The sequence below is a fragment of the Daktulosphaira vitifoliae genome, unplaced genomic scaffold, assembly GCF_025091365.1.
Source record: "Daktulosphaira vitifoliae isolate Bord-2020 unplaced genomic scaffold, ASM2509136v1 Scaffold_1, whole genome shotgun sequence".
NCBI lineage: Eukaryota > Metazoa > Arthropoda > Insecta > Hemiptera > Phylloxeridae > Daktulosphaira > Daktulosphaira vitifoliae.
In genome coordinates this window covers 44,915,867-44,916,189 of record NW_026099572.1, presented here as the reverse complement: position 1 = coordinate 44,916,189, position 323 = coordinate 44,915,867, and positions in this window count along the sequence as shown.

Below are 323 nucleotides of genomic sequence, written 5' to 3'. Positions count from 1 at the left end.
CAGAATAAGTGTTAGATTTTCAAAAAAAATTATATCAAATGAAAGGGAAATATCTAAGGTTTCAATACAAAAAAATATTATTTTTATTTGTTCATTTTTGAAAAAGTTATGGCAGTTTTAAGTACAAAAAACATCCCGATAAAATGTAATTTTTATCGCAAACATTACATTTTTTTTTAATTTTTGACAACCATTTCCACATAGAAGATAAGATGTCGGGACAAATTTTTTTTTTTCATTTGATCCCACATAGCAATTTCAATATATTAATATTGTCAAAATATTCTTACAAAATACTTTTTAAAATATTTTGAATAAAATAT